This window comes from Passer montanus, unplaced genomic scaffold (assembly GCF_014805655.1).
Source record: "Passer montanus isolate IOZ18808 unplaced genomic scaffold, ASM1480565v1 scaffold60, whole genome shotgun sequence".
Lineage (NCBI taxonomy): Eukaryota > Metazoa > Chordata > Aves > Passeriformes > Passeridae > Passer > Passer montanus.
Genome location: NW_024371038.1, coordinates 4,244,557 through 4,254,979, shown reverse-complemented (window position 1 = coordinate 4,254,979; position 10,423 = coordinate 4,244,557). Strand labels below are relative to the sequence as shown.

The following is a 10,423-nucleotide window of genomic DNA, read 5'->3' as shown; positions in this document are numbered from 1 at the left end:
GCGGGGCCGGGCCGGGCCGGGCCGGGCGGGGGCACCTCCGGCAGCTCCGCCCGCCGCTGTGGCCGCGCTCTGCCCGCGGGAGGGCAGGGACAGAGCGGCACTGCTGCCCCCGGGCGCTCCGCTCCCGGGAGAGGCAGCTCCTAAACAACCGCAGGTTTATACGGGGTCCCCAGCCAGGGTGGGAGGTTTATGTTTCACCCCTCATTAGCTTGTTTCTGGGAATAGCTGAAGATTTGTCACTGCCGGCGCAAAATGCGGGCTGTTCTGTCCTGTCCAGCCCACTAACACCCGTTCTGCTGTTCCGGCTGCATTATCAATACACAGCCAGCCGTAGGTGATTTTCAGCTGCTGTTTGGCTGTTGTTTGTACAGTTGCATCACGCTGACATGCTGTATTATGCTATACATACTCTCATCTGTGTCCATATGCATTTTGCATGCACAGGAATAACCTGCAACAACAGGAATAACACCGAATTAGGTCAATCCTTGGAACTCAGATGACTGAGGAATGCAGGAATTATTAGCCACTTTTAATAACATGTTTTCTCTGTGCTGTCCCTGTTGCCTATTTATTTTTATGTTCACTAAATTCAGCTCATTAATCTAGAGAAAATTAAAAATTGGAAGGATGTTAAAAGTATGGTTTTGTCCTCTTCCTGACAGTCAGTGGAAGAAATAAATGTTCTCTTTAAGAAGTAACACAACATCTGCAATTGCAATAAAATTGAATTAAATGGAAGCTGGTTTGCAAAACTGTTTAAGAATTGGTCCGTGTTTTATAGGAGACAGAGCACTAGGCTATTCTTGTCTAGAACAAGAAATTAAAACAAAGCCAATGTATTCCAGTTCTCTGGAGAAAATGCAGAGTGACAAACTAACATAGATGGAAGCAAATAGGTAATATCAGAAACTGGGCTTTTATAAAAAGGAATGAATCTCTGCCCCAGAACATTTCAGAGTCCTTCTAAGCTGACTGGAAATAACTACATTTTTCCAAAAGGCTAAGTCATGCGATGTTTCTGAAATTGACATTTTCATTGTTTTGACAGAACCTGCTACAATTCTGATTTAAATTTACACACACCTCCAACCCCACCCCCTCTTTCTCCCAAGAAGTGATTCTGAAGAAACACAGCAGGAAAGATTTCTAAAAACTGTCTTACAAGGGATTTATTAACCATTTAGTTTCCAGCCAGCTCATAGTTCTTTTCTTTATCAGGAGTCTGTCTTTTAATGTTAATTATTCATCAATTTTTAGGAGTTTTCAGGATTTGGATGAAAATTAAAATAAAATTCTAAAACTGAAGGAGTAGTTTTGTGCTTATAAAACTTAAAGAGAAAAAATAGTTTTTCTATCATTTTGTGCTGTTTCACTTTAAAAATATGTGGGAAAAGTAATTTTCCCTTGAAATACAAATGTGAAATTTCACAGGAAATTTAACCTTTTTAATAAGATAAGTTCAATCTTTTTATTATATCAAGAAAACTAACCAAAATTATTAATAACCTTTAACCTGGACAAAAAGTATTCTGAAACAGAATCATTATCTGATTAAGAAAAATCATCTTGCAGAACAATGGCAGTAATGAAGGCCTGTATTAGAATCTGATGACTTGCTGTCATCACATGTTAATATTTTGCTGTTGGTCTGGCACTTTTTGAAGAATCCTCTTTAAGTTTTGTGTTCCATTTTTGCTGTAAATAGATGAAAACAGAAAATGGAGCAAATATTTTTTAATAAACTCCAGAGTCCAGATACCTGAAGTTCATGTAAAAAAAACTTGCAATCAGCCATAGAGGCCTGATTTTACTGAGCAATATCAATCAAAATTCTTTTATTTCTTCAGCTAGCCTAGGAGCAATTATCTTAGAAATGCTAAAAAATAATTCACAATTAGAATAGATTTTTTTTTAAATTGCAAATTAAACATTTTAATTGTACCAAGCTTTTTTCCCTGAATTTCAAACATGATCAAATAAAACATTTATTCTACTTAGCAGCTGAGTATTTTTATCATGTGTCACTAGGTGGGGCTCGGCTCCCAGTTTCGAGCTCCAGCCCAGCATTTGAGATGGGTGCACAGAGCTTCACACCACCGTGAGCCAGTACTCACAAATGAGGGTCCTCATGCTACAGTTGAAGAAAATGCCAGGAAACAAGGCTCAGATTGGATAACAGATTTAAACACCCACATCCAAAGTGTAATCCAAAAAGTCTCGCTTGTTATTTGTCCAGTCCTGCCAACAATTGCCCACAAGATCGATTTTGGATTTTCTGTCTTACCACCTTCACAGGATAGAGCCTGGTTCTGCATCTGAGTCATTTGAGCACTCCGTGAGAAGAAGGGAGCTTTAGAAGTGATATTTGGTAGTGTTGAAATAGAAATGAGATGAAAATGAATTCTGGAGAAAGAGTATCAGACTAGAGAGCTGGTCCTTCTTTGTGAGCACTGATGACTTGGCCAGAGGTGGTCCACTGGCTTTGTGCTCTGTCTCTCTCTGGTGAGAAGCCCATGTTGGAGCTTTGGTCTCAGTCCCCTGGTCCACATGGACAAGATGCTGACTTTATAAAATAAATATCTTCATTTCAATCTTGTATCCAGCTACAGCCACTTCCATGGGAGATTAGTACCTGAGGATCCACATTCACTCATAAGTCTGCACTGATGTCTCAAGAATGTAACATTGCTTGCAAAGGAAAAGAAATTATTTACAGTCTTGGAGCACCCAGGAACTCACAGTGGTTTATTTCAGTTTTAAGACATTTTTTAAATTTTCTAACCATTTAACCTGCTCGGTTTGTTGCAGTGGGGGAACCACAATGAGGGAGATTAACATTTATGCTTCTGAGACTACTTGTAGTTTTTAAAGGATGCTTTACACCTTAACCATCTTCAGGCACCCAGGAACTCACAGTGGTTTATTTGAGTTTTAAGACATTTTTTAATTTTCTAACCATTTAACCTGCTCGGTGTGTTGCAGTGGGGGAACCACAACGAGGGAGATTAACATTTATGCTTCTGAGACTACTTGTAGTTTTTAAAGGATGTTTTACACCTTAACCATCTTCAGACATGTTTATCAGCATCAGCAATAGAGATGGGCAGCAGTGTAAATATATGGGCATTTTTCAACTGTTTGTTTTTCATCAAGTCACATAGAATATACAGAAAAAATCAAACATGAAATCAAGTTTCCTGACTCCAAGCTTTAATAACAAAGTTCTAATTATTTCTTATGAATGTGGTTTATTCACTGAGAATGAATCCTGGTGTTGCCTGCACTTAGGGCTCAACTTTCTTACCAAGAAACTTACTTGATTAAAACTGGAGCAGGAATGTGGACTGGGAGAGGAAGGTGCTAAATGAAAACATGACAGTTCCTTGCTAGACTGGTTAAGTGAGATGACTATCCCTATCTGTATCCCCTTCTGGGTCAGACAAGGAACAGAGACCAATTACCTTAATAACAGGACACAGCAACTGAGAAACTCAGCTTAAAAGCAAACATTTTCTGCCTAATTAGAGAAGGTGCAGCTGAGCATAATTTCCATTGCTCTCAAATGATCTTGCTTATGTACAATAGCTTAGCAGGCAGGCACTGTTCTCTGTAGGTAACTATGCTTGGAAAATCCTGAACTGTAACACCCAGAAACTGAACATAATGCCTCCTATTATGCTTAAGCTGCTGGTCAGGTTTGCATTCTAAGAGCAGGTGTTTATGATCTCCTCTCTCTTAAACCATTCAGTCTGAAATTTCTCATGGCAGGTGCTGAAGATTTTTGGAAAACATCAGCGTATATTTATTATTCAGTCACTTTTAAGAATGAAATTAAAGAACCAGACAACATGGTATCCCTTCTGGGATAGTAGTAAAGAAATTCTTACACATTATTTGAATTTGTAATGGACAAGGAGAAAGAAATGCTTCTAGCTTTTTCTCATATTTGAGAAAATTCATCCGTATTTACCCAAACCACTTGGATAAATCATGGTGTATGCTCAGTCAACTTGATGAGCTTGATAGCTAAAGGATCTGTAGGCTGTGCCTGCATGGTGTACCCAGTGATCTTCACAGCAGTGACTGTCCTGACAGAGCAGTCACAATGGACAAAGACTGGTCCTGAGATGTATGTAATGGAAAATAGAACTGGGTATTGCTGCTAAATAGGTTCCTGAAGTTGATAAGGAATACTTTGGTTGATAAGGAAAGCAGGACCTAGCAGCTGTCTGAGAAGGATTAGGGATTCAAAAAGTCAGTATCATGAAAGCATTTAACCTAAGGCTGTAGACAGTGGGCCATTATGCTTGCAGTGGGCCATTATGCTTTTGTTGAGCCACAGTAACAGACTGAAAGGCAGGACTGGCTCAGCAAAGACACCAGAAGTAAAATGGAAGTCTAGAACAGCAGGGGAATGGCTGCCAGAGAGAGGAGGTGGAGGGAGGACTGGCATGCAAGGGACAGCAGGCAGGATTTGAGGGAAGGGTGGGGCTGGATGTGAATGAGACTGAGAGATAGGAGGAAATGGCTGAAAAAAGAAGGCCAAGACTGAAAAAAGTAGGAACCTGAGAGCTAAGGGAGGCTAGAACTGGTATAGGGAGGCATAAAACTGGCCAGGGAAGAAAAGAGTAGATACAGTAGATAGTGAAAGCATAAACAAGCCATAGCACAAGTCCTGAAGGTACTTAAAAGATTAAGACTGTGGGGAATGATCAAAAGAATTTGGGTCTGCCACCACTCCCTTTCACAAGCAGAGTATCACCTTTCCTCTCCTGTCAGCAAATATCTTCAGTGTTTGCTTGAGACTGCCAAAGTGCCCTGGCAGACTCAGGCCTGGCTAAAAACCCAAAGCTCCCAGCCAGATTTCTGATCAGCCTGCCAGTTCTGTCACTGCTCCACTGGATCCACTGGCAGACTTTGGTCCAATGCATCTAGAGTCCAATCCTTCTGATGACTTGAGTTAGTTTCTTTATGATGCTCCATGTTCGCTTTTCTGTTTGCTCATCTAGGAAACCCCACCTGATCATTTACAGATGGACTTTCTAAATACTTTGTTATAAATATAATGATGAAAATTCACAAAAGATAAAATAAGCAACTTTTTTCCTAGTAATTTAATGATTTTTGAGATGTTTTACTTCTCAGCCTTCTCACTTGAATTTAATAAATTAATAACCAAATTAATAATCAAATTCTTCTGGATATTTCCAGTGCATTGAGAAACTCTATTTTTATTTCAGGATATGATTATTGAATAGATTAGCCAGTGGTCTAGAAGAATGGAGTGAGCACATCTTACTGCCTCTATAGTTTTAGATTACTGCTGCAAACCACCATCCCTCCTGTGATTTACCAAACATATGATTCATTCCAGGAATGGGTATAATACCACAAAGTTAATTTGTTCCACTTGCCACACAAGCATGCAGAGAAAGGGCACAAAGAGCCCTTTCATTCCCGTCAATACACAAGCTAGAGCACAGCCTGACCCTAGAAAAGTGTTTGCTGAGTTGAACTTGATAATAAACTTTAGAGGTGACTCATTTCAAGGTTTGAGAACAGAGCAAGAGAATCAGTGTTTCAGGATCACACAGTACATTACCTACCAAGCCAGACAGGGCTGGAGCTGTACATTTGTGGGAAATCAGAATTACGACGTGCCCAGGGTTCTGACTGGTAAATGGCGTGGGTAGCATAAGATGAAAGAGCTTGAACTGGAACAACTTCTGTGTTTCAGGGCTGTTAATGTCCAAAGAGCAGACATGCCAGTACATCTGAGTGTCTCAATACAGAGAACAGACAAGTAACACTGCTCTTCAAAACATCCCCTCAAAAAGCCAGGGAAGGGAATTGCTTGAGTTTCAGGGGAATCGAGAAGTGAAATCTGTGGACTTGTACGGCTGGGAAACGATGGCTTCTTCTGTAAGATGTGTAAATGGGAGGAAGGATGGAAGATATTCTTGACAGCAACAAAGAGAATGGAATAACCTAGAATATACCCAAATTAAACAGGATTGAAAAAGGCTTCAATCTGGACCACGTGGAGTATGCAGAAATATCTGTGACCTGCAGAGTCAGGTCTAGTTCTGAATGAAAACTACGAGATGTTTTCATTAGTTGGGTGGAGACCAGGGAAATGTGTTTTTTATCAACACTAAGATAAGTAGCAGAGTCATTACAACGACTAGAGGGAAGTCTTTTCTGAAAGCACAAGATGCTTCACTGATAGTTTAGTTCTTGTAAGGACAATTTACATAAGTGGAACCAGCTACTGAGTGTCTGCCAGAGAAAAAGAATGGTGTTGAATCCAGAGAGACGGCTTGGAGTGTAGGGCTTTCAAAGAGCCGCGAGGGCAGCAGGAGCGGCTGCCCGCGCGTCTCCCGCTGGATGTCACTGTCGGGCAGCTCTGCCAGCTGCGCCCTCCAGCTCCTCACGGCAAAGCCAGTGCCTGCTAAGAGGCCTGATGGCCATTTGTTGTTGCTTTTCGTTTTGGACTTTCCGAGCACTGCTTTTCACTGGTTCCTCTAGTGGAAACAGCCTAATATAATGGATTTATTGCGTCTAGATGTTTATTGTACAGAGGTTTGACAGCACGTACAATTCTCTCTGTGTTAATTAGGTGTCTTTTTTTAAAAAAGCCTGCCAATGTCTAGTGAGGCTGGAGCAGCAGCATATATTATTCTGCTTTTTCTTCCTTAAAATAACACAGGTTTTATTTAGAGAAGGCATTAGACCATCTAGTTTATTCAAATGTAGTGCTCCCAACAACCACACAGGCAGCCAGCACAGAATCTGCTCAAGTTAGTAGCCCATTTGTAGATTTTATTGTATTCACTGCACAGTGTGGCAAATTACTGCAATTACTTTACATGAGAATAATCATAATTTTAGTGAAGAGGTCCAGGGAAAGGCTCTTCATGGGCAATAATGTGCTTCTCCATACATTTTGTACAACTAGACAGGATCCGAAGATCCACTGCAACACACATTAAAAAGACTTAAATATCTTCATTGCCTGAAAAGGGAATACTGAGCACCCTGCTTTGCACAGCCTGTTGAGAGCAGGAGGAAAGGCGATTATCTATTTACTTAGTGCCAATAGGCTCCTTTGTCAAAGAATCATCAATCTGCTCTCCAAACACTGAACAGCACATCTATAAAATCAGTATGTGGCCAGTCATATTGAGTCAGATAATGGCCCACAGACGTCTGTTGTTTATCTGACCTACTCTTTATACTACCTTTGGTTTACCTTCATTTTTTTACAGAGACTTCTCATAAATTACCTGCTCAATTTATGTTTTGTCTTAATTAGTCATGAGAAGAAAAATCAACAGTGAGTGGCATGCAGTAATGGACCAGCAGCCACTGGTGGTGTTACAGACTATGAGATGGCACCACATACGTAAACAGTTTATTCATCTTCATTAAAGTTACATTGAATCAGCACTCTCTCAGATGAGTAGCTCTAACTCATAGAAATTCTGTAGTCATTCTTAGAAGCATACCTATTTATAGGGTAAGAGGGCAATAGCTGAAATATTTGCTAAGAATTCTGGTCCAGTTCTGCAAAATCTAATTAAATGTGAAATAGCTAGAGAAATAATTCCTGCTATATTAAGAATTCTTGGAATCTAATATTATAAACAACTTTTTCAGAGAGAAGAATCCTGAAATCTAAAGTCCTTTCCATGATATTTAAATTTTTCCCATCATCTGAAAAGATACAGAGTATTGTTACATGTTATGTAAAATTTTATCCTGCACACATGCATCAAGTTCAGCGAGGCAGAGCTAAACTTCTAGCTAAAATCAGAAGCATGGAGCTCCATGTCATTGCCAGCCCTACTCTGCTTTCATCTTTGGCCTGCTGGTACTTCCAGTATCAGTATATAGTTTAATACAATGTGTAATCACTTTGTGTCAATGTTTCCATCAATCATTTAAAGTGAAAAAAAGAAACAGTTTTCCTTTAATAGTAGGAAGATCAATACTAATCTTGTAGCACTGTGGCTGGAGTTAACTTTTTTCCATTACTCAGATTAAAGAACTGCATTCTTTCAAAACTTCTTTTCAAGTAACATTTCTGCTTCTGCAATAACAACTCATCACTCTGTTCATAATGTTTGTTATAAGCAATCTTATTGTGTGAAGTGTTTTCATGGTGTTAGGTAAAGTGAGATACAGTCTTACACTGAGACCTCTGTAAAGCAAAATGTACATAAATGTCTAGATATTGTTGCTGTTTTGATTATTTTAATCTTTCCACGTAAACTGCGGGCTGTTACTCATCTGCTGTGATTAAACCATAGAACAACGCTATTCCTAGTCTGTCACATTATGGGTAAAGTCATGGGATAGCTACTGTGCTTTGATAGAATCCATGCAGTAAAAAAGAGTTAGCGTTCTACTAGCTATTCCCAACATTTGTCCCAGTAACTCTGTGTCATTACAGTGGAGAAAACCATTCGGCAATATTTGGTACAAAAACACTCAATGGAAGGTAAAAATTTCTTCTTTGAGCAGTTATTTGAGGAAGTAAGATTTTGCAGCAATCATTGCATGTTTAAAAAAGGAAAGATATTTTGAAAAAAGGATGTTGACCCTCTTTCTAGTGACTAAAATTTGAAGTTGTCAAACTGATATGAGCAATGGCAGTATAACAATTTCCTGTCCACGTAACATATTTGCACAACATAATGTTGCCGATAACACTAACTAGGAAAGCGTATAGCCCAAAGGATGTGGATGTGTCTGGGAATTCCCATGGCCCTTCCTGTGTACCAGTAAAGGAATAAGACAAAACAAATATCTATGGGCTAATCATGCAAACACTTATTCATAGTTTGCTTCTCTTCACCTTGTTGATATGTGAAATTTACGCTTCAGTTTCCCTGTTTAGAGTCAATTAAAAGTAATCCAGCTTTCTGTCAACACTTGGCTCAGAAAATAAATGTCATATAAAAAACTACTTAGAAATGGATTGCTTTGGGCATGTAACTGTTCTAGGAGAGGTAGAGGCAAAAGGTGATTCGGGTCTCTTTTTGGCTTCTCTTTGAACCCACAGAAACCCATGGATTGTAGTGGTCTGCTTGACATGGCTCAAAATTTGAAAGCTCACCAGACACACCAGAAACCTGCACTCATACTAGGCCCCGTATGATTACTTATTTGTAGAAATTTGTTTGCTCATTCTTTCAGGTATAATTTACATGAGGTTTGGGTTAAATGTAGAGATGTGTCCTTTAGGTAGTTCTCCCTTTGTTCCGTGCCTGACTTTCTGCTGTCCAGCAAGTATTTTCAGCCCTCCCTGCCTCAGTCCTGGCTCTTGTTTGGTAAACTGGCAGCAGCTGTGTTTATCTAATCTCCTAAAGCACCCTCCATTCTATGCATAAAAGCATGCTGCCTTTGCCACACATGGCTTTGTTTATTGAATGAATCTGATTGTGGTCTGCTGTGCACCACACCTAGTGTAAGGAGAAAAATAGATATATTGCATATAAGTTGTAATTTTGATAGTACTCATGTAACAAGACTATTGAAATTTTAAAACTAGTGGCCAGTGTATATTTCCACCTGATTTATTTAAAAAAATTAAAATATTCCATTTTTACTGGGGTAGTAGTCACCAAAACCAAAGTATTTTTATTTTTGATAATGTAATCTTAATAAAAACATTCAACTGTGATATGTTTCCCTCAGGACCTAGCTATCTGCAAAGAAGTTTCAACATCCACATCATCAGGAGTCATAGTTGGATCCAGATTTCCTTGAATTATTTTGAAAATCAGCAATAAGTACGATAGTTTTTTTATGCCATTTTTCCATAGAATAATGCAATTTCCATTCTCACTGGTCCCAGAGAAGTATATATTCAATGTGTATCTTATACTTTAAAAAGAGAAAAAGGCGTAACTCTCAGAATTTTAGCATGTGTGGTCTGCATTACTTATCACTCTTCTTCTAAGAGGGTTATGAAACAAATACTGGGGGCCAAAGTAAATAGTGTTTCAGTGATTGTAGGACAACACATGCCATGGAGGTAGCCTGTTAAACAGATCTGATCAGATCTGCTGGAAGTAGCTCTAAGTTTTCTGATCCATATTAAGAAGTTGTATTGCGTGTTTCAGCTCAGCTTTAATTAAACCTGGAAGTGTAAGGATACTTAATTTCCAAACATGGTACTGTGTTCCTTTATACCTTATTTTAAAAACTCTTCGGCAGATATGTTTGTAAATCAAGCCACTAGTCACGTCTTTCATGTTGCAACTTGCTTTTCAGGCTTTTCCATGAGAACCCAATGCTGGTATTTCATTATTCTACAACAACTTGGATTTTTGTACGTATCTGTAACTTTGGTAACTGGAAGGAAGTTCCTTGTTGCTCATACTCAAGTTTGTTGCAAGTTATTAAAATTTAG

General features: G+C 39.1%; 1 protein-coding gene across 1 annotated transcript in view; it reads right to left on the bottom strand.

Annotated features, from left to right (window-relative positions):
* The window catches only part of SLC44A3 (solute carrier family 44 member 3), a 91,107-nt gene that overhangs the window by 38,513 nt on the left and 42,171 nt on the right, over positions 1-10,423 (bottom strand). The gene's annotated exons all lie outside the window — the stretch shown is intronic.